Source organism: Apium graveolens, chromosome 5 (assembly GCF_009905375.1).
Source record: "Apium graveolens cultivar Ventura chromosome 5, ASM990537v1, whole genome shotgun sequence".
Classification (NCBI taxonomy): domain Eukaryota; kingdom Viridiplantae; phylum Streptophyta; class Magnoliopsida; order Apiales; family Apiaceae; genus Apium; species Apium graveolens.
The window spans coordinates 82,562,615-82,587,776 of NC_133651.1; positions in this window are offsets into that span (position 1 = coordinate 82,562,615).

The window sequence follows — 25,162 nt, forward strand, 5'->3', positions numbered from 1 at the left end:
GGATTTAATTTTTGGAAATTAAATCAAGAGAGAGAATTAATTCTAATGTGTTTAGAAAAAGGATTAATAATTAAAAGGTGTTTTAATTATTAATGAGAATAATAAATGGGATAATAATAATATTATTTATGGGAAAATTTCAGCTGAAAATTTTGCCTATAAATACACTATTATAGACCCTATTTTTATTCGAACCCCAGAAACCCAAAAGTTTCAGAAAACCAAATTCTCTCCACCTCCTCCTCCTCCTAAAAGTCATTTTCTTGGTGGATACCGGTGGAGTGCTTCACACTTGAGGAGCAACTGCTAAGGATCTCTGATCGTTGTCTCCGAATTAATTTTAAAAGGTTAGATTCAATCCCTCGAATTTTTATTCACGATTTATATGCTTTTATTTGGATTTTGTATGTGTAAAAGTGTTTTGCCATGCCCCCGCTGCGTTTAAAAATCCAACAGAACAAGGGTACATTAAATCAATATCAGGGTTTCATAAAGCAAGGGTTTCATACTTAAACAGTTCAATACTCTACATGGTATGAACAACATTCTCTTTATAACCATTTACACAAGTAATCAGAGTTACTTGCCTGAATTTGCTTTCCTGAAGGTTGAACTATTGCCACCTAGTAAATCCTTTCCTTCCTAGTCTGAATGCCCTCACGCTTCGAATCTACAATAAAAACCAAAACCTTAATTAGATTCTCAACTCTCGTTCCCGGAACGATCACTCTATACGATAACTCGATTATATCCTTGACTCAAGCTTACGAATACAACTTATACATGTAAGCACATAGCACATAGCATATAGCATATCTCTTTTTCATAACTTTTATATCCTTATATACTTAACAATTGAAGCACACTTGCTTATTCTTAGCTATTTCTCAAATCACACTATTATAACTCTTACGAGTACAAGATTTATTCACAACCAAACATTTACGTCCATAACTATCACTTATCTCTTTTAAAATTAATCAACTTAGTTCCCTTTTTCTTTTGTTCCTTAATTCGAACCACATACTACAATCAAGCAAAAAAATTTATTGATATTCACTTATACACCTTCAATCATCCTTTTGATCATCAAAACCAAGTTTTTGACTTTTAATCCCTATGGCCTATTCGGCCTTATCACACAAAATCAACCAAATACGCACTTTAATTCACATAAACACATAACTCATTCAAAACCATTAAGTAATCATTCTCCTTTCTTTTAATCATAAAAATTCGAACCATAATCATATATATATAATCAAATTTCTCAAAATTACACCATGCATCCTTATTCTTAGCATAATCCAACTTTTAAACTAACACCCTTTTCTTTATCAACAACCATTCGAACCAAAACATACATACATGCTCGCATGCAATTCAATTTTAACTCATCATTATATCAAACACTTCATTTTTATCAATTAAACCAACTAAATTTCTTAACACAATCCAAGGATTCGAATTTCACCTAAATCACAACATGCATCCACTTATTCATCAAATTAATCCCTTTTTAACTCAATTCCCATTCGGCAAAAACTCAAATTTACATCTCAAGGACAAATCAATGACATGCATATCTTGATCTTCTTTACAACTAACATGCAATCACTTTTAGGCCATATAAACTTAGTGTTTACCAAGATTAACTCACAAAAATCAAATTCCTCTTCTTATTAGCACAAAATCCGAACCTAAACTTAGCATGCAACAACAATTTCATTCCTTTTTAATCTAATAACAATCCATAATCACTTTAAACAAGTTAACTCAAATCAATATCTTCAAAGATCAAAACCATTTGGGTTTTTTAAGAATGACACATGCAATAATCGAAATAAGTGTTTGGTATAGTAGAGCTCAGTTTTTAACATCATGGCTCACCACCGGTTCACCGGAGTTCATCACCGGTGGCGGTGGCATCACGGTGGTGCCCTCATTCGAGGGTGTCCAACCACGAAACCCCCGATTACCATCAATTACGCAAAATAACTAACATGCACATCTTCTCTATCATTTGTTTACAAGGAATCAAGCTTAAACAAGATGTCATTAACAACAATAACAAGAACCAAGTGGTTCTCGGGTGAACACACACACACCGAGCACACACATCACACACACATCGACATGCAAGTGGGTATACACACATGCACACACTTCTACCTATATATAAGTGTTTAGCAAGAAGATTTAGGGATGATTGGTGAGTTTGATCAAAGAAAAGAGAGGTATACCGAGAGAGATTGAAGAAAGCCAAGAGAGAGAGAGAGTGTTCGAGTGAGAAGGAGAGAAAAGAGAGAAAAGAGAAAGTGAAAGCACGGGAGCAAGAAGAAGAAAAAAGAAAGGGAGTGAGTTTATATATCACTCAAAAATAAGGGCAATTTGGTAATCTTCTAATTCCTTTTTCACACTTACTTGTCCCATCTTTTTACTAAAATAAAACAAGGATTAAATATAAAATATCTCTCTGTCGGGAAGTTGACAATTATTGAAAATGACATTTTTAATACGCATGCCTCGAAATTAGCTTTTTAACCATTACTCATAATAAGATTTTGAGCGAACGGTTGATTTTATATGAATTTCGCAAACTTGCTTTAATAATAACATTTTTCACATAAAATCAATTTAAAAATGCAAAGATCAACAATCAAATTCACTCATCATTTTTTAAAAGTCTCTAGGACCACTACGAAGATCACAGAACAAATCCCATGTTTTTATCTTACTCGAATGATTTTATAAAAATGCACGAAGGTTAATTAAACCTTTATTTAAATCGCGTAATTCCTTTAAAATTCACAAAAACTGTCACAGATCACATAGCCATGCACACAGACAACAATCTCACATATATAATCACATAACGACTCAGGTATGATCATGGAATATATCCCTCTTTAATCTTTATCCTCTTTTATGCGTACTGGGTCACGTTCAGCCTGACGGCCCGACGCTCAGCGTTTCGATTACGCTTCTTATTCTCATTATCAATCAACATGTCACTTAGGACAAAATACTTTATTACTCATTCATTTCATTCAATCACACATAATTCACATTTTATATTCTTTAATTCCTTACTAGGACGGGTTCCGTTCTACCTGACGGCCCGACACCACAGCTATACTTCTAAGCTGACTCTTTAAATTGGAACGTTTATATCCACGCTCCTAAACTCATACTTTATTGACTTAATTACATCACAAAATTCTCAGTCGTCACAATCTACCCTCCTTAAAAGGATTCTGTCCCCAGAATCTAATCTAAGCAAATAGATGGGGATACTTTTCTTTAATTTCGCTTTCTAATTCCCAAGTCGATTCTTCGACTAATGGATTTCTCCACAACACTCTAACTAGAGGTACAACTTTATTTCTAAGCGTCCTCTCTTTTTGATCCAAAATTCGCACTGGCTGTTCCACATAGGACAAATCTGGTTGGATTTCCACTGGTTCCAACTCGATCATATGGCTCGCATCAGCATTATACTTCTTTAGAAGAGATACATGAAACACATTGTGCAGATGTTGCATTTGCGGCGGTAGCGCCAATTCATATACCACTTTCCCAACTTGTCGCAATACTTCAAATGGTCCAATGTACCTTGGACTCAGCTTTCCTTTCTTTCCGAAGCGAGTTAAACCTTTCCAAGGAGATATCTTTAATAAGACTTTGTCTCCAGTTTCGAATTTTACATCTTTCCGTTCTTGATTTGCGTACTTTGCCTGTTGATCTTGAGCTGTAATTAATCTCTTTTGAATCATTTCATCCTTTTCCTTCGTTTGCTGAACTAGCTCTGGGCCAATTAACTTGTGCTCACCAACATCATCCCAATAAGTAGGGGATCTACACTTTCTTCCATACAATGCTTCATAAGGCGGCATGCCAATACTCGCGTGATAACTGTTGTTGTAGGAAAACTCAATTAAGGGCAAATGATCATCCCAATTTCCTTTGAAATCTATTGCACAGGTTCGCAACATGTCTTCAATCGTCTGGATTGTCCTTTCACTTTATCCGTCTGTCTGCGGATGATATGTCGTACTCATTTTCAATTTCATTCCCAAATGATCATGGAATTATCGCCAAAATCTCGAATTAAACCTTGGATCTCTATCAGACACGATAGATACAGGAACTCTATGACGCATCACGATCTCATCCAGATACAATTTGACCAACTTCTCTAATGAAAACCTTTCGTTTATCGGCAAGAAATGTGCTGACTTTGTCAACCGATCGATTACCACCCAAATCGCATCGTGATTTGACTTGGTTTTAGGTAATCCTACCACGAAATCCATCGCTATAGGTTCCCATTTCCATTCGGGTATGTCCAGTGGCTGAAGCAATCCGCTTGGCCTTTGATGTTCCGCTTTAACTCTTTGGCACGTGTAACATTTACTTATCCATTCCGCAATTTCCTTTTTCATGTTTGGCCACCAATAATTTTCTTTTAAATCCTGGTACATCTTTGTACTTCCAGGGTGAATTGAAAATCTCGAATTATGCGCTTCTTGCAAAATCTCGTGCTTTAGTTCCACGACATTAGGTATCCAAATACGTGAGTTAACACGGTATATCCCTTTTCTATCCTTTTGAGCTTTAATTTCTTCTCCCGTCAACTTATCCTTTTCGCGATTCATCACTTGCTCTTGACAGCATCAAATCTTTTCCAAAATCTCGGGTTGAAACAACATTGCATATATAGCTTCACCTCCATATTCTGGAGTCTGCACCTCTATTTCCATCTTGTCAAAGTCCTTGATTAATTCTTCCGATGATGTTAACATATTCAACCTTTATTTTTGACTTAAAGCATCAGCTACCACATTTGCCTTTCCAGAATGATAGTTTATCGCACAATCATAGTCTTTAACCAATTCCAACCACCTTCTTTGTTGCATATTCAATTCTTTCTGAGTAAAGATATACTTTAAACTTTTATGATCCGTATAAATCTCGCACTTTTCCCCGTACAAATAATGCCTCCAAATCTTAAGGGCAAACACAATTGCTGCCAATTCCAAATCGTGCGTTGGATACTTTTGCTCGTGTGGCTTGAGTTGCCTTGACGCATATGCTATTACCTTCCCGTGTTGCATTAACACGCATCCAAGTCCTTTATATGAAGCATCACTGAATATCACAAATTCCCCTTTGTCATCTGGTAATACCAACATTGGGACGGTTACCAATCTCTTCTTTAACTCTTGAAAACTTTCCTTGCACCTTTCTGTCCAAACAAACTTCTCGTTCTTTCTCATCAGTTTTGTCAACGGAATGGCAATCTTTGAGAAATCTTGCACAAATCTTCTATAGTATCCGGCTAATCCCAGAAAACTTCTGACTTCCGTCGGAGTCTTGGGTCTTTCCCAATTCATTATAGCTTCTATCTTGGCTGGGTCCACTTTAATTCCTTCTTTATTGACTATATGACCAAGAAATTTTACTTCCTTGAGCCAAAATTCACACTTTGAAAACTTAGCATACAGTTTCTCTTTTCGTAGAATTTCTAAGGAAATCCTCAACTGCTCCTTATGATCTTCTTCCGTCTTTGAGTAAATCAGTATATCGTCGATAAACACAATAACAAACTTATCCAAATACTACTTGAATACTCTGTTCATAAGATCCATAAATGCAGCTGGCGCATTCGTCAAGCCAAATGCCATTACCAAAAATTCATAGTGTCCGTATCTCGTTCGGAACGCTGTCTTGGGTATATCTTCCGCTTTGATCTTTAACTGATGATACCCAGATCTTAAATCAATCTTTGAAAAACACGAAGCTCCTTTTAACTGGTCAAACAAGTCGTCGATCCGCGGTGGAGGATACTTATTCTTGATCGTCAACTTATTCAGTTCGCGGTAATCTATGCACAACCTCATACTTCCATCCTTTTTCTTTACAAATAACACCGGTGCGCCCCACGGGGATACACTCGGTCGGATTACTCCTTTGTCCAACTACTCTTGCAACTGAGCTGCCAATTCCTTTATTTCGACCGGTGTCATGCGATAGGGAGCTTTCGACACTGGTTCCGTACCAGGAGCCAAGTCAATCGTAAATTCGATCTCTCTATCTGGAGGTAGTCCAGGAAATTCATCAGGAAACACATCCGGAAAATCTCTTACTACCGGAATATCCTTGATCTTCACAGATTCTTTTTCCACGTCCACGACATGAGCCAAATAAACTTCGTATCCTTGACGTATTAATCTTCTTGCCTCAATAGCCGTTAGAAATTTCTTCTCTTGCCTCTTTCCTTTAAATATCACTTCCTCACCATCCTTGGTTCTTAACTTCACCTTCTTACTTTTACATTCTATTTGCGCCTCATGGTTTGACAACCAATCCATTCCTAATATAACCTCAAATTCTCCTAACTTAAAGGGAATTAAGTCAGCAAGAAAAGTGCCGACCTTCTATAGACACATCACAATCAGGATAAATCTTATTAACAACAAGTTTCTCTTGATTTTCTACCTCTATAATCATATTAGGCTCTAGAGGGTACGCAACACAATTTAACTTATCAAGAATACTTTCAGAGATAAAAGATCTAGTTGCTCCAGAATCCATCAAAACTTTTACTTCTACTAAGTTTATAACAAGCATACCTGCTACCACGTCCACCTCTTGCACCGCATCTTTCATTGTCATGTTAAAGGTTCTAGCTCTGGGTTGAGCTGATGGTGCTGAGAGTGACGGCGGTCCAGCAATTCTAAGAAGATTAGCCTTCTGCACAGGCTCCTTGCAATTCCTGGCCATATGGCTCACTTTGCCACACTTGAAACATATCGAATCAGGCTTCCTTACTCCATTTGGATACTATGAAGAATAATGTCCCTTCTGGTTGCACTTAAAACACGTTATATCCAGCTTATTACACCTCCCCGGGTGTCTCTTTCCACAGTTCCTGCACTCTTGCATCTGGGGTCTGCTATCCTTCCCCGGTTGTCCAGCTTTCTGGAAACGGTTCTTCTGAGCTCCATTACCGGGTCTAAACTTCTGGAACTTTTGGTTTTGACTTCCACCATTCTTCCTAAACTTCCCTCTGAACTTTGAGCTTCCTTGCTCTTGCTCAGAGCTTTCAAACTTCCTCTTTCTTCCTTCATTTTCTCTTCGGGCAGCTTCCCGCTCACCTTCCACTATCATTGCTTTCTGAACTAAAGCAGCATAATTCTTAATCTCCAACATTGCTATTTGACTCCTAATCCACGGCTTAAGTCCCTGTTTGAACCTCTTAGCCTTCTTCGCTTCCGTATTCACGTACTCAGGTACGAATCTTGATAATTCCGAAAACTTCACTTCATATTCCGCTATTAACATTTCCTCCTGTCTAAGATCAAGAAATTTCATTTCCAACTGATCTTGCATATAGCTTGGCAAATACTTTTCCAGAAACATCTCGGTGAACTTCTCCCAAGATAAGTCTTTGCCTTCCAACAACGCCTTAGAAGACTCCCACCAGAAACTTGCTTCATCTTTCAGATAATAACTTGCGTACTGAGCTTTCTTGTCATCCTTAACTTCTGCTAACTCAAAGGCTTTTTCCATTTCTCTCAACCACGACTGCGCTTTAATTGGATCTGGCAAACCTAAGAACTCTGGGGGATGAACAGATTGAAAGTGCTTAAAGTTTCCAACTTTAGGGGCCACAGGTTGTTGCAAAAGCTGAGCAAGTCTGCTCATCATAGTGGTTTCTGGGTCTTGGGTGGGGATTTCTTCTTCTTGGTGATCTGGTGAGTTGGCCATTTCTTACAAACCTGATTGAGCAATTATTTAGCAATACGATGGCATGGCATATATATAACGACAGTTTCTACGAAATCTCTTTTGTGGGTTTTAAGTTTTTACCCAATTTTGCACATGCAATCCTTATTACTACATAATTCTCATATCAGTGTTGTTTTATCATGACACAAAACAGGGTTTTATGATCTTTAAACATGGTTATACAAAAATATGGTATTGAGAACAATTTATAAGATAATCAAGGTGCACAATGGAAAGCAAGACAATGGATTTATTTAGGCAAAGGGTATATAGAGATAATTCTGGTTATCATAAGTTCTGAGATAAGGTACAATAATTAGCAGGGTTAAACAGAGGAAAAACTACAAAACATCCCCTTATCTACCCCTAACTTCCAACTACTACTACTACAACACTGATCTAAATATAACAAGATAAATGAAAAAGGGATCCCGGCATCTGACCAAGTATCCCAAAGCCTACCGACGCTGAAAACAACAATCTACGGGCTCAACCAACAGTCCCGTCTAATCATCTAGAATCTCTCTCAACACAACCAACATCCAGCGAATGATCTTATGCAGCCTCCGGGCCTCAGCATCAACATCACTAGTGGATGGTCCCTCATCCAATCTCCTCCTGGCAACCTGCTCCACCATCTTCACCCGAACTCGCCACTCATCATCCATAACAGAAGCACTCTGCCTAGACTCTCTGGCTAGTCTATCCACCAAAGCTCCCAACTCAGGAATGCGGGAGTACACAAAGTATCGATCCTGGGCTAACTTGCCACCAACACTAACAGGAACAGTCTTAGGCATCTCGGACTCTGGCTCAGGGGCAGGGGTCTCTAAATCTGGCCTCAAGGGTGAAATCTGCATGGGGATCTCACTACTTTCAAAAGGGTCCTCCTCTGGGTCTGAACTAATATACACAGGCTCCTCTGGAGAGGGTGGAATGGGGTCCACAGAGGTACCAGTCAAACTAATCTCTGAGTCTGAGTCACTACCACTACTAGGATCCTGAGAGAAAACACAAAACAGCAACCAATAAACAATGTTAGGGTTAAATAAAGCTTCCAGCTAACTCACACCCTAACTCTAATTTCCGCTTTACCAATCAACACTTTCCTTAGACTATACCTAATAGTCAAACTCAACTCTATATGAGCCGAACTCTCTCGCGATATAGATATATTCCCAAAATACCCTTTTTTATTCCTAACTTCTCTCAGGGACTAGATACTGTAGCTCTGATACCAACTTGTGACACCCTCAATCTCGAGGTTAGGAAATGAGGACTCACACACCTCTAATCTAATAATTAAATATGCATAAACCCCGATTAACTACTAACATGATCAACAGGATAAAGTATGAGACAAGATTACAACTACCAATCACAAAATATAACTTACAGGCCCAAAATATTATTAAATAACCAATATCGATTCCGGCTGGGAACCGACAGATAACCCATTGTATCTTTATACACTTCTTTCTAGGCGCGAGCTCACTCATAATTATCACTACCTGCTCTGGCAACCGGAAGCCCTCAACACGGTAGGTACCACCAGGTACGCTCTTACGAGTAGTGCGCCTAAGCCAGGCCATCTTCTTGCTTAACTGCCATGGTTAGATTAAAATAAAACAAATGAGTATAAAACTCAGCAAGTAACTTTATAGCAGTTCTACAATATCAAATCACAATATGCTTTACGAAACTCAGGGCATTCTACTTTATTTGATCTAGGTGGCAGATTTCCATCTTTTGGGTTAAGGAAAGGTTTCTGAAGAAAAGTGTGGGGTTTTCAAGGAACAAGGCTCAAAGCAGGACGAAAGCCGACATTCACCACAAATCATTAAAGGATCAGAATAGATCTTTCAATAGAGGAAAGCAACAGTATTTCAAGATATAGAATCAATCATATGATCAATAATTTCAAGAATCGGGGTTCTCGAGCTTTAAGCTCCATAATAACATAATCACTCTTTTCAAAGCATTATAAACCATTTTCATTTCCAAAAATCAATTTACTGAATAAAAGTTTCAGTTCCCTTTTTTAAATAATTATTTAGAACCCTTGATTGGATTACTTTTCTTTCCATTTCATTATGTACGGGTGATCAGCCCGTACCGACCTCCATCCGGTCATTAAGGTACCAATCGGCATAATTTCAGCCTTAAGTTAGACTAGCCCCGCTAGCCTCTTACCATGACTGGACTAGTCCCACTAGCCTCTTACGTCCCAATCCATCAGGAATTCATTTGGAAAACCTTGAGTTGGAAAAACAAGTAGGTTTTCAAAAATCCATTTTATCATTACCAAGCATTTGAAATCTTTCGGACTTTTTCAAGTCGAAACTCATTCTTAATTCAGATTTTAAGGAAATAAAGTTCAGGGAGTGATTCAAAGATATGCAAGGAACAATTCATAAGAATTCTGTATCAGGGATAACAAAGCACTAAATTAGAAGGATCAACATTGGTTTAGGGATCAATAGGGTGATCAAGAGAAACATGGTATCATTAAACATGGTTAACAAGGATAATCAAAAGGTTCAATACAATTCATGGCTTAATAGGTAACTTGAATAGAAAGGATAGATTATCAAAGGGTGATATCAATAGGCTTGTCAATAACAGATTATCAAGAACAAGGGTACTTTAAATCAATATTAGGGTTTCATAAAGCAAGGGTTTCATACTTAAACAGTTCAATACTCTACATGGTATGAACAACATTCTCTTTATAACCATTTACACAAGTAATCAGAGTTACTTGCCTGAATTTGCTTTCCTGAAGGTTGAAATACTGCCACCTAGTAAATCCTTTCCTTTCCTAGTCTGAATGCCCTCACGCTCCGAATCTACAATTAAACCAAAACCTTAATTAGATTCTCAACTCTCGTTCCCGGAACGATCACTCTATACGATAACTCGATTATATCCTTGACTCGAGCTTACAAATATAGCTTATACATATAAGCACATAGCACATATCATATCTCTTTTTCGTAACTTTTATATCCTTATATACTTAACAATCGAATCACACTTGCTTATTCTTAGCTATTTCTCAAATCACACTATTATAACTCTTATGAGTACAAGATTTATTCACAACCAAACATTTACGTCTATAACTATCACTTATCTCTTTTAAAATCAATCAACTTAGTTCCCTTTTTCTTTTGTTCCTTAATTCGAACCACATACTACAATCAAGCAAACAAATTCATAGATATTCACTTATATACCTTCAATTATCCATTTGATCATCAAAACCAAGTTTTTGACTTTTAATCCCTATGGCCTATTCGGCCTTATCACACAAAATCAACCAAATACGCACTTTAATTCACATAAACACATAACTCATTCAAAACCATTAAGGAATCATTGTCCTTTCTTTTAATCATAAAAATTCGAACCATAATCATATATATAATCAAATTTCTCAAAATTACACCATGCATCCTTATTCTTAGCATAATCCAACTTTTAAACTAACACCCTTTTCTTTATCAACAACCATTCGAACCAAAACATACATACATGCTCGCATGCAATTCAATTTCAACTCATCATTATATCAAACACTTCATTTTTATCAATTAAACCAACTAAATTTCTTAACACAATCCAAGAATTCTAATTTCACCTAAATCACAACATGCATCCACTTATTCATCAAATTAATCCCTTTTTAACTCAATTCCCATTCGGCAAAAACTCAAATTTACATCTCAAGGACAAATCAATGACATGCATATCTTGATCTTCTTTAAAACTAACATGCAATCACTTTTAGGCCATATAAACTTAGTGTTTACCAAGATTAACTCATAAAAATCAAATTCCTCTTCTTATTAGCACAAAATCTGAACCTAAACTTAGCATGCAACAACAATTTCATTCCTTTTTAATCGAATAACAATCCATAATCACTTTAAACAAGTTAACTCAAATCAATATCTTCAAAGATCAAAACCATTTGGGTTTTTCAAGAATGACACATGCAATAATCAAAATAAGTGTTTGGTATAGTAGAGCTCAGTTTTTAACATCATGGCTCACCACCGGTTCACCGGAGTTCATCACCGGTGGCGGTGGCATCACGGTGGTGCCCTCATTCGAGGGTGTCCAACCACGAAACCCCCGATTACCATCAATTACGCAAAATAACTAACATGCACATCTTCTCTATCATTTGTTTACAAAGAATCAAGCTTAAACAAGATGTCATCAACAACAATAACAAGAACCAAGTTGTTCTCGGGTGAACACATACACACACCGATCACACACATCACACACACATCGACATGCAAGTGGGTATACACACATGCACACACTTCTACCTACATATAAGTGTTTAGCAAGAAGATTTAGGGATGATTGGTGAGTTTGATCAAAGAAAAGAGAGGTATACCGAGAGAGATTGAAGAAAGCCAAGAGAGAGAGAGAGTGTTCGAGTGAGAAGGAGAGAAAAGAGAGAAGAGAGAAAGTGAAAGCACGGGAGTAAGAAGAAGAAAAAAGAAAGGGAGTGAGTTTATATATCACTCAAAAACAAGGGCAATTTGGTAATCTTCTAATTCCTTTTTCACACTTACTTTTCCCATCATTTTACTAAAATAAAACAAGGATTAAATATAAAATATATCTCTCTCGGGAAGTCGAGAATTATTGAAAATGACATTTTTAATACGTAGGCCTCGAAATTAGCTTTTTAACCATTACTCATAATAAGATTTTGAGCGAACGGTTGATTTTATATGAATTTCGCAAACTTACTTTAATAATAACATTTTTCACATAAAATCAATTTAAAAATGCAAAGATCAACAATCAAATTCACTCATCATTTTTAAAAAGTCTCTAGGACCACTACGAAGATCACAGAACAAATCCCATGTTTTTATCTTACTCGAATGATTTTAAAAACATGCACGAAGGTTAATTAAACCTTTATTTAAATCACGTAATTCCTTTAGAATTCACAAAAACTGTCACAAATCACATAGCCATGCACACAGACAACAATCTCACATATATAATCACATAATGACTCAGGTCTGATCATGGAATATATCCCTCTTTAATCTTTATCCTCTTTTACGCGTACCGGGTCACGTTCAGCCTGACGGCCCGACGCTCAGCGTTTCGATTACGCTTCTTATTCTCATTATCAGTCAACACATCACTTAGGACAAAATACATTATTACTCATTCATTTCATTCAATCACACATAATTCACATTTTATATTCTTTAATTCCTTACTAGGACGGGTTCCGTTCTACCTGACGGCCCGACACCACAGCTATACTTCTAAGCTGACTCTTTAAATTGAAACGTTTATATCCACGCTCCTAAACTCTAGTTTACATAAAAGACAATTAATCAGCACTTAATCACATAATTATAATCATATCACATAACACATACTTTATTGACTTAATTATGTCGCAAAATTCTCAGTCGTCACATGTTCTTGAACTGAAAAATCTTTCTGAAGACAGCAACGGAAGTGGGGACATTGTGCTTGGCGCATTACGACAGATAGCACAGAATGAGCCTCCAAGAATTAGGGGGAGTTGGCAAGGGCTGATGCCCACATCAGCTATCAAAAGAAGAACGAACGGGTGAAAGGGGAGTCTGATACCTGCCCTTAGAGTATCCCTGTAGACGCATAATGCGTCCTTCTTCCACTGGCAGGCCCTATCGGCCGGACCTGCAAGAACCAGTTTGAAAGGTTCCTTGATTTTGAAGCAGCTGCTCAACTTTTCCAGCTCTTTTGGATCCCGCAAGGCACTAATATGGTCGTGCACGTCCAGATGCACATCAGACGGGTACTCGTCCCCTCGGGTGTTAATCATGTCGATCAAGGAAGTGTACCTTAATCGAATAGGGAATTCATTGGACTTTCTAGCCACGTTCATCTTGGCCAAACGAGTCATATTCTTATCCACCATCTGAAAAAAGGGCACATAAAGAGATAATTTTAAAAACGCACACTATGCAAAAATAAGCACAAGGAGTAAAGGGAGAAATTTTACATGAAGAAATGCTCCTAAAAAGGCTTTGATACTCCGACTTACTGTTATTGCTCTAAGAATCTTAGCAGGAGAAGAAAGAAGAAGAATTTAGAAATAAGAAAGTGAGGAGCAGTAGACTCTCCTCACTCCTTTATATAGGAGGAAAAGTGAAGTTGAAGGGACAAAAGCCCAGTAAGGATAGAGGCCCAAAGAAAAAGCCTAGAAAAAGGAACGTTCCAGAATATTCCAAGGAATTCTAAAGAATACTAAACAGGGTATTTTGGTATATTAAGCCCAGATCAATAAGAGGCCCAGTAAGAGTTGAAAGACCCAAATCCGAGAGGCCCAATAAGAATTAAAAGGCCCAAACTAAATTAGGATTTGGGAGAAGCCCAGTAAGAATTGGAAGGCCCAAATCCAATTAGGATTTGGAAAAATACAATGCCCTAATAAAAGCCCTAAAAGATGTAAGGCCCAATAAAGAAGGCTAGGCCCAAACTGAGGCCCAATCAAAAATGGATTAGATGGAAGTCCTAAAAGACCAGGATTCAGGTCAAATTTCAAGTCGTGAATCCTGCTCGAAATCTTTCGAGCAGGCACCCGAAAATAACGGGTATAAAAGACCAGAATTCAGGTCGAATTTCAAGTCGTAAATTCTGCTCGAAATCCTTCGAACAGACACCCGAAAATTACGGGCAAACAGAACCGGATTGAGGTCGAAATATGGACCAGGAATGAGGTCGAATCAATCAAAACATTCTTCAAGTATGGGGTACAGAAACCTGGACTAAAATCCAGGTCGAAGAATCGACTAGGATCCTGGTCGAAGCCCAGGTCGTGAATCCTAGTCGAAACCTTACGACCAGGAATCAAAACAAGGACAAATTTTCGACCTAAATCCAGGTCGAAGGTTCGACTAGGATCCTGGTCGAAATCCAGGTCGTGAATCCTAGTCGAAACCTTACGACCAAGAATCACAATGAGGACAAATTTTTGACTAGATCCAGGTCGAAGGTTCGACTAGGATCCTGGTCGAATTCCAGGTCGTGAATCCTAGTCGAAGTCCTTCGACCAGGAATGCAAGGCTGGCCCAAAAATTCGACTAGGATCCAGGTCAAAAATTCGACTAGGATCCTGGTCGAAAAGGGCTGGAAATTTGAAAAATTTTGTGGAAAATTGCAGAAAATTTGGAAAAAACCCAGAAAAAGGGAAAATTCCTGAAAAAATACCAGAAAATTCCTAAAAATAGGGAAAAGGTAAGGAAATAAGGAGGGAAGTTTTTAACAAACCCTGGAGCCGCATACAAGGTAAATCATTGTAAACGTGTAGGTCGCTCTACACTTTACGCAAAACGATACCCTGTAAGGGAATAAATGAACTTAACTTTCGCGAAATCTTATACAGTTTCCCAAAAGTTGGGGGGAAAATGATTGGGATAAATAAATCCTGATTACACAATTAAATATTATAGTAATTATAAATGGTTTAGGCTGCAAGGCCCAATAAGAAGATGTATGACATTCAGACCAAAATGGTCAACACATTGATCAGGCCCGATGGACCAGATTAGGCCTGATGGAACAAAGAAGGCCCAAAAACTCTGAATATTAATTAATTTTGTAATTAATTAATAAGGGAAAAATCAGGTATTGAGAAGAGTCCCGATAAGGATATAAATCCTTGTAGATTAGCCTCAAAGGGACCTGAAAGGATAAGGAATCAGTTTCCTACTATTTAGGACTCCAAAGTCCATTCTAATTATGAGACTTGCCCACCAAATCTCCTATATCAAGTCCAATTCAAGGACCATCAGCGTCTATATAAGGGGCCTCACCCCACAGATCAGAACTACGTTTTTTAACTTGATCCTTGGCAATCAGCAAGGTACGTAGGCATCTTGTTAAGGAAGATTGAGTCACGAAACACAAGAGCAATCAAATCGAGCCTCGAAGCTCACGTTCCTTAGTAATAAATTCAGCGATTATATATATTAGTTTTTAATCCATAATATCCATCTTCTGGGTTATGCTGATACTTACTTTGTTGTTGGATATCAAAGGTGGTATTAATGCAGATGATTGATGTTGACTTCAGTATGGGACATTGTGAGCATCAAAGTTAGTATTGATATCTAATTTGATATGACAACAAAATGAGTATTAGTACCAAGAGACCGGGTTTTGAATAAAGTTCTAATTCATTCCGTTCCAAATTGATATATTTCCTTTCAGATAGTAATAGATTCTCGATCAATGAATATACTTGATGGTGATTGAAAAGAAATTGAAGTATACCACAAAGTGGTGAGTTAATTGCAATTTTCGAGATTTTCCTTTACTTTTAGTTTTTGAATAAATCTAGAACATTCCGAAGCATCAGGCGTCATGAACTCAAGATATTGGGCGCAGACGAATAGAAAATACAAGAGATCGATTAAAGATTCTCGAATACGATTGAAAATGATCATGGGTCAAGCTAATCGAAGAGAAAGAGGCCTGAAACGTAAAGTAGAACAGTCAGTGAAAATAGAAATTTCAAGAACATAAACTATTAGAATTAGAAAGAAAAGAAGGTTAGTGTAAATTAAGTTAGTCCCTTTGAAATAGTGAGATAGATAGAATGATTATGAATGAGTTGGTCTTGTTGTCACAGGTATAACGAGTCCATAAGACATTCATGTGCGTATGACTACGAGGAGTAATTTAGCTCCAAATGTATGAAGTAAAGATTGAGTTAGGGATTGCATGAGCAACTGATAGATTTGATGACTGTAAAAGGCCGTTGAATTGTGATTAAGGTGATGAGGTCTGAGAAATTATAAGAAAGATACTTGGAAAACATCATGGTTTGTTCCCTAGCATGATTCCGAGGACATAATCTTTTTAAGGGGGGAAGGATGTAACGTCTGGGAAATTTATGTAATTATTTTTATCAATAAATAATTATTATGTGATTTTTATGTGAATTTTTGTGAATTATTTGATGATGGATAATAATATTTGGATGTTTATTTTTGATAAAATTTAGATATTTTAATTTCCAATTATCCAGAATTAAATCAAGATAATTTTGGTATTTTTCTGGTAATTTTTGGATTATTATATGATTTTATGAGAATTTATAGGATTAATAATGATTATTTTTACATAAATATAAAATTACTTTTTAAAATCAGAAATCATTCCACTTTTTATAAATTATGTTTCAAAAATTATTTTAGAATTTTAAAAATCATATTTTCATTAACTTTTAATTATTTGTGATATTTTATAAAATATCTTATTAATATCCGGGTTTTAGTTACCCGTGAGTTGTTCATTAAAAACGCTAAAATATGGGTTGATCAGTATAATAAAATAATAAAAGAAAAAAAAGGGGGTGGGCACAGGGTTTAAATCGGGTTCAATCCATTTTTTTCAGCCATGTCTCTCTCTCTCGAATTCTCTCCTGAATCTCTCGTCTCTCCCGATGTTCTCTGTTCTCTCTTCCGATTAACCTCTCCCTCCCTCTTCCTTCTCCGTGACTCCTGTGTTTCTCCCCTATTTTCTCGTGTTCCGGCCGCCGCCGCCGTGTAACTCCGGTGGGAGGCGGCGTGGTTCTCTCCTGCCTGTTCTTGCCTGCATATTTATATATATATATATGTGTAAGTATATACATATGTGTGTTATTGATTCCTGTTGCCTCGGTTTTGGTTGGGATTGTTCGATTCCGGTTGCCGCCGGGTTTTTCCGGCGAGGTGGCCGGAGTTGAGTGCTTGTTCTATGTTGCCATCTGTGTTCTTGTCTGTTTGTAACTTTCGGCTTCTTTTCATTTCTGATTGCTCTGTTCTCCTGGCCGCGCGTGCGCGCGTGGAGTGGTGGTCCTGTGATTTATTTGAATTGCTGATATTTTTAATTTTCCAGTTAATTCGTGATGAAAATTAATTGATTTTGCGAGATTTAATTATTAATTTAATCGGCGAGGTTCGTATGAAAACCCGAAATTTATCGGGTACCGATAAACTTTACATCCGTCAGCGATGAGCCTTGGCGAGCTGACGGTGGGCGATGATGATTCTTATCTGAGTCCTACGTTTATAAATGAAATAAAATTAGTTCGTGAAATTTATTTCGAAATAAAATGAAAAATAAGATATGAATAACAGTAAATAATAATTGAATTCATATCGGTGGTTGGGATTGGTAATTGGATTGTGGATTGCTTGGTATTGCGTTTGGTTATGAATTTTACGTTGAATGATTCGACGGGTAGGCCGATAAATAAAGGAAACGCTGCCCGATTTTTGGGAAAAATAATTCCGAAAATACGAGAACGTAACCTGTAATTGTCGGAAACGTCGAACGAGGATATAATTGAACTTTATGAAACCTATTTACGTGATGTGAAAAGATATTTTGTGAATAATCGATTACCCTATTTTTCAAAACGATAAATATACGTATTTTCTAAAATTAAATACCGAATCGAGTTTCGAAGATGTGAACCATAATTGCTATGTGTATTTCGATAATACATATAAATATGAATTCAGTTATGAAATCGTATGGGTAGAATAGGATGACGATTTGATGTTAAGCTTAAGCGGTTATCTGAATTAGGGTATTTCAACCCTGTAGGTCCTAGACGGAAACCCGAGTATCGACATCAGACTAGGAACGATCTAGTCATTAGACGTTGAGGTCAATGAAGTTCCAATTGAAGGACCTGAGTGTTGGAATTGTATCCAAAATGGGATAATAGGTTGACAGTAAAGCCGAACATTCAAGTCAAACCAAAGTCAACCAGTAATAACGGTTAAAGCTTATTGAGGCAAGTATTCTTGATTTTTCTTTTAAATACTGCAAGTATTCTCGGCAAATATTTATTCGCTTCTATTCTAAGTTCAGAATAGTTAATTGTTTTATATTTTGCTGCAATTACTCTTATTATGCCAGTTCTTTTCATTATTGTTCCTATAATATCGATTGTTCTCTTGAGCATATACCCATTCGTACGGGTTATTTGCGAACCCTGGTTTGGGATGTTTTGAAATCAAAATGATTTGATATCAAAATACTCCATGGGCTGGATAATGATGATGTTTTAGGGATTAAGTGTGTCTTAATCCTGAGGACCGGGATATGACTGGTGCCTCGAAATGGGCCGTAGTGCCTAGGTACCTGAATGGACCTATACAGTTGGGTATAAATCCACACTGTATCCTGACTGATCAGCAGGTTATAGTGCATATGTTGGTTTTAGTGTCCAGTCTAATTTGTTGTCGATCGCCATGAACGACATTCTTTCTCGAAAGGTTTTATGATTCCAAAACCGGACAAAACCCTGATTCAGGAAATAAATCGGGGAATCGCTTGTCACTTTTGGATTTATAGTTAAAGGCTGGTAATAGCCAACGTTTATTCGCTCACTCATTCAAAATAAATAAAATTGTTTAAAATTGTTTTAAGATTTTATCCGGATGTTTTTATTTAGATACCAATGCTTGAAACTCAAAATTATATACTTGCTGGGCATTTTTGGCTCACTCTTGCTTTGTAAATTCTCATTTCTGCCAGAAACATATAAGGATAAAAGTGGATAGCTTTGATAGACAACAGAAGTTAGAGAAATCTCTGCTCGAGAGGTTGAAGAAGTTAGAAGAATATGACAAGAGCATTAGTACAAAGGTATTTATACTTGTATTCTAGTTGTTGTGAGTTATAGAAGGTTAGATTTTTTTTTCATACCATAACCTATAAACGATCCGGATTGAAGGTGTTATCTACTTATTTCTTTATTTTATGAAATGATTATTTAGTGACACCAAATCTTGACCCCGGATTTGGGTTGTTACATCTACTTTCTCAAGTGTAGGTATGATAATCCTTGTCTTGTCAAGCTTGATCTGCATATCTAGCTTATTAGCTGATTCTTGTAGTTTATCAACCTTTTCTTGAGTTTCAGATTGTAGACCTTGAAGATTTTTGGTAGACAGAGCTGTGACTTTGAGTTGTATCTTGAAATCATCATTAGTGAGCAACTCATCAGCTTTACTAATATGGTCTGTCAGTACTTTGGAGCTTGGAATGAAATCAGTGTCATTCCACTTCTTGATCCACTCCACACCTCTGTGAGTATCTTCCCAAGGAATAGGAGCAGCTTGCTCAACAAACTTCTCAATTAGTGCCTCCTTTCCTAGAATGGGAGCAGGAGTATCAACAGAAACACTGTCTTCTGAACTTGAGGAAGACCCATTATCTTCGGACAGTACTAGAGTGTGTGAAGTAAATGGAGATTCTGGAACAATCTCATCTAAATTCTGAGCATCAGAATTTATCTCCAGACTAGGTGTTATTGGAGTAGATGGTATCTCAGCATCAACATTTAAAATTGGAGAATGAGTTGGAGATTCTGAGCTGCTGTAGGAGCTTCCAAATACAGAATAGTAGGAGTGTGCAACCTATTAATGTCAATTTCAGGATTTAAGCCTGAATCTTCAACTATAACATCTTCATGAAGAGGAGAAACAGGAGGTGTAACCACTGTATCCTGAATAATGTCTTTGTCTTTAGCTGGAGGTGGCAGAGATTTAATGATAATTGGCTCTTTTGAGATCAGAGATTCCTGATCTCCTTCCTTAGCTTCTTCAGTATCTTCTGATGGAGGCTTAGCCAAATGCCTCTTAGCCCTCATTTTCTTCAATCTCCTTGCCAATGAAGGAGTTGCTTTATCATTAAAGTTTAAAGTTCTTTTCCTCTCAAGGTATCAGAACCTTCAGCTGCAGTTGCTTTCTGAGAATCCACAGTTTCAGCTTCAACTGTCACAAGTTCTGATGCATGAACATGTGCTTTCTCTTCACTATCAGATTCATCCCTGAGAATGATCTTGCTTCTCTTTTGTGGAGTTTGAGGAACAGACTTTGCCCTTTTGGGCCTGGAAGGTGAAGGTCTGATGGTAGGTGCTGATGGTTGTTGTTGTGAGGGTTGTATTGGTTTGAAGTATGTTCTGATGGTAGGTTGTGTAGTGGTGGTAGGTACTGATGGTTGAGGATGAGATGGTTGGATATCAGGATATAGAGCAGTGTATGTGGCTGGGTTAGAGTTTACTAAAAACTATTTTATAGAAGTTGGAATTTGGAGGGGTCTCAAAACAGTTTTCTTATTATCAGCAGATAATAAGTCAGTAAAGGCTCTCTTAGCAAGTTTAAATGGGGAAAGCAACTCACTTGCGAATTGGGGTGCATCAGGGTTACAAAAGCTGTAAATAAGTTGACAGAATCTAGCAAAATATACAATATTTCTATCTTCTGTCATCCTATCCCCTATGAATCCTAGTACAGCAGTAGCAAAATCAAAAGGAGATTGAGTAATCAGAGCATACCCAATTTGCTGACTGAGGATAAGAATTGCATCAAAGTTTGAACACTTGTTTGCAAAGGTTCTTGTGATGCAATCAAAGAAGAAACTCCAATCCCTCCTGATGTGGGGTCTCTTTAGTTGTCCAAGCTTTGCCAAAGTTTGCTCATAGCCCAGATTGGCCATTAGCTGTTGAAGAACCGGCTCTTCAACTGTTGAATATGTGTAGTTTTCTGGTAGATGGAGTGCTTGTCGAACTGTGGCCAAAGTCACCACATGATCATCCTCCCCTGTTGTTAATACAATACTTGGAGACCCACTGGCACCACCATCATCATACACTCCTGACCTCCAGAACTCCAGCACTTGAGTTCCTGAGAATGTGTCTGGTTGGGTCACTGCATAACCTATCTCAGAGTTAACGAGAAAGTCCTGACCGAAATGAAGATCTGATGGGGCTTCACTGTTTCTAAGAATAGCCAAGTAATTGTTGCGGACAAACTTAGCTCCATTGAAAACTATGTCTTTTGGTGCCATTTCTGTAAGAAATAAGTCAGAAAATATAGTGCGCACAAGGTGTTTGATAAAAGTCCTGTATGAAAAAGCTTCAGAGAATATAAGAGAGGGAGAAAATAAGAGAGATTAAGAATAGAAAAGTAGGTAAAAGATTAGAAAATCTTTTAACTCCCATATATATACTCTCTCCACTCAACAGTCCTTTTGAGAAGTAAAACAGACACTTGTTGTAATAACCCCAAAATTTTTGAACTTTTAATAACCCTTATGAATAGTGTTTTGCTGATTATGCTGAATAAGAAAACTTTCCATGCCACACTATGTAGGGGTTCTATTGTTATTCTGAGATCTTATTAGTACTTTATATGGAATATAAGTGTATGTAAAGATCGTCAGAATCCAAATCCGAACACTTTGATTTTTCCCGAAAATCCACCAGATACCGAAAGAATTGAGTATAAGGTAACATGATAAAAATGATTTAAATTCAAGGATTATAAGAGAGGATCATAAAAGGAATATAATGTATTAAGAAAGGTTAAGGAAACCCAAGTAATAAGATCCCGGGTATGATCCCTCAAACGATAAACGAAAACGAGAGTTAAGCGAACCGTATAACAGATCAACGGTCATTAGCCAAATAATTAAAAGCTAATCAAAGAGATTAGTGAGGATGATGTCATCAAACCAATAAGAAGAGGACAAAGGAGGGAGGGTGACATCACCTGGTGACATAAGCATGACCAAACAAAGTGTGTTGTTGGTTGAATTAGAACCACACAAAAGTTACCATGGTAAAAAGGTAACAAAACAAATCAAAATGTCAACCAACCAAGCCAAAATATTTCATTTTCACCAAAAACACAAAATTTTTCATCTCTTTCATCAAAGCTCTCGGCTTTTCTTCTTTTCCAAAGAACGAAAAATCAAAATCCTAGTTCCAAGCTTTGTTAAATTGCAATGTAATTATCTAAGACTCCTTATGCATAGTTATGGATATCCTATAAGTTTGAGCTCCTAAATCATTCACAATCTCTTCCTAAAAATCATGGAAGAAGATGGTGAATAGTGTTTTTCAAGAACTAAAATTTTTGTTCTTGAAGTTTTGTTTAGATTAAGCTTGGATAAGGACTTTAAGGGTGATTCCAAGCTAATTACTTGATTCTCCACTCTCCAAGGAAGGTATAACCCCTCCAAACCCTAACTTTATTTGAGTAATTAGGTTTAGTTTTGTTGTTATAATTCATGAGAGGCTTGCTTGTTGTGAATGTAGAGATTAGTTGGTTTTGTGAAGTTTTTGGAGTGGTAGTTCTTGGATTGTTGATTAATGAACTTAAGTGTAGTTTAAATTCATGTTTAAGAATAGTATAAATTGATAATGTGGAGTTGTTGGGGCTGTTATGATGAAGTATGGATGGAGTTTTGGTTGGGATGTTGATTGTGAGTTGATTGTGAGATGATTTGGAGTGGTTTAAATTTGGGTAATCGCGTAAACATAGCCGTCGTAATGTCCGATTTACTTTAGGCTGTTTTTGTTCTTAACATTAGGACCCGTGAACTCACTGCTAGCTTTTGACCATTGCCATGATTAGATAGTTCATGTTATGAGCTTCGTTTTGATATGTAGTTCGTTTGATTCCGATGTACGGTTTAGGAGAAACGGCCGTTTTAAGTAACGAAGTTTCGCGAACGAATCATTACCCCTCGCCTTACTTTGAAACATAGGTTAAAGACCTAAAAGGACTAATTGGAGTATGAAACATTTATGTAAAGTGTGTTAGGCAGTTGGTAAGACACTCGCGAAAGAATCTCCTTAAAACTCGTAGTGGTTAATTTATTAAAAATGGTGGAGCCGAGGGTACTCGAGTGACTTAAGAGAATCATTAAGCGCAAAGCGAGCGTTAGAGTCTAAATTGGTTAAAGTATAGATTTATAAGTGACTTTGGTTTAATTCCAACTTATATGTTGTTTATAGGTTGCCAGACTCGTCCCAAGCCATTTATAACCCCCAGTCGCTCAGGCAAGTTTTCTATCTGTTATACTGTTGTTGTGATGTATACATTTGTATATGCATTATCTTGTGATAGATGCATGATGGTTAATGAGCAAATTCTTGCGATATATTGTAGCATGTGATATGGTATATATGCATACCTGTTTCGTATTCTTGATACATATATCTGTTGATTCAGTTGATAATACTTATGCTAGAGATAAGCGGTAATTTGCATATACCCTTAGTATAGGGGACCCAAAGGTGAACTTTTTTCTAAAACCGGGAGTCGATGCTCCCGAGTATATATATATATATTTATATATATATATATATGAATAGTTTTTAAAACTATGAATCAAATAAGGTTTATTCGATAACCTTATTTTATTAATGAATATTATTTTGAATATTCATTTGAGGGCTTATGACCCCGTTTATTTTGTTATTGAATATTATTTTGAATATTCATTCGAGGGCTTATGACCCCGTTTATTTTATTATTAAAAATTATTTTGAATATTCATTCGAGGGCTTATGACTCCGTTTATTTTATTAATGAATATTATTTTGAATATTCATTCGAGGACTTATGACTCCGATTAATTACTATTTATTATTCTTAATTTTATTAAGGAATAATGTGTCGATGATCAAACTCACTTTTGAATATTCAAATAAAGATGGTACTTTCGTATAAGTATATCTTTGGTTATTTAATAATCATTGCAAGTATAAGTTTTAAAACTTCTACTTCAATTATTTTTATAAAGATTATTCTTTATGAGAATATTATTTAAATAATAATATTCAGATATTTCCTAATATATTGGGACTGATTTATTTTATTAAATCAACATCACTCCAAACATTCTTAAAAATGTTTTGCGAGTCTTCAAAATGATTTTAAAAGTTAGAGCGGATCCCAAAACTCATTTTTATATTTAAGATCTTCCTTTCAAAGGGGATTTAAATATCCGCTCAAAACCTGAGGGATCCGGCTCTATGGTGTGTTTTATATTCGCAACAAGGTTGCTATTTTGATAAAAGAGTTTTTGATTACTTACCCAACACTCGGGAAGTAAAATTCTTGGAACAAGTTAATTCATTAACAGGCATCGCCTGGGAAATATCGGTGAGTTTTCCTTTCCAGCTAGATACGACTTCTGGGTGGAGTCGTATCAACAAGTTTCTACTTGGGGAAAGGGGGAACGAGCTTTACGTTTCAGAGTCATGGATTTCATCTGAACTAGGAGTGGCGTAAGTGGTCGAGTGGCGCCGGCCCAGCCTAATTATATTGGCCCAAATGGCCTGGAAGTTCCGCTAAGACGGTCCATTCCTTAGGAGTCCAGTGTTCGGTTGACAAGTAAATCCGACAGGTTCTTCTCTACATGTAGAAAATGGTGGGGTTGTACTACTGTGACTGATCATCGTAAGTGGTCTTCCTGGCGCGGTAAACTCCCGTAATGAGTTCATCATCCAATTGGATATTTCTGCAACACTACC